The sequence below is a fragment of the Propithecus coquereli genome, unplaced genomic scaffold (genome assembly GCF_000956105.1).
Source record: "Propithecus coquereli isolate 6110/MARCELLA unplaced genomic scaffold, Pcoq_1.0 Scaffold208, whole genome shotgun sequence".
Taxonomy (NCBI): Eukaryota; Metazoa; Chordata; class Mammalia; order Primates; family Indriidae; genus Propithecus; species Propithecus coquereli.
Window position 1 is genome coordinate 1,235,580 of NW_012145856.1, and position 240 is coordinate 1,235,819.

Here is a 240-nt window from a genome sequence, read left to right on the forward strand (position 1 = left end):
TTTGTGGTAAGAACACAAAATCTATTCTTAGCAATTTTCAAATATACAATATATTCACTGTAGTCACCATAATGTATTAATACAATAGATCTCTTGAACTTATTCTTCCTGTCTAACTGAAATTTTGTGTCCTTTGGTCAACATCTCCCCAATCTCCCAAGCCCCTAACACAGGGAAAAGATAAATGTTTGAGGTGATGGATATCCCAATTATACTGATTTGATCATCACACAGTGTATA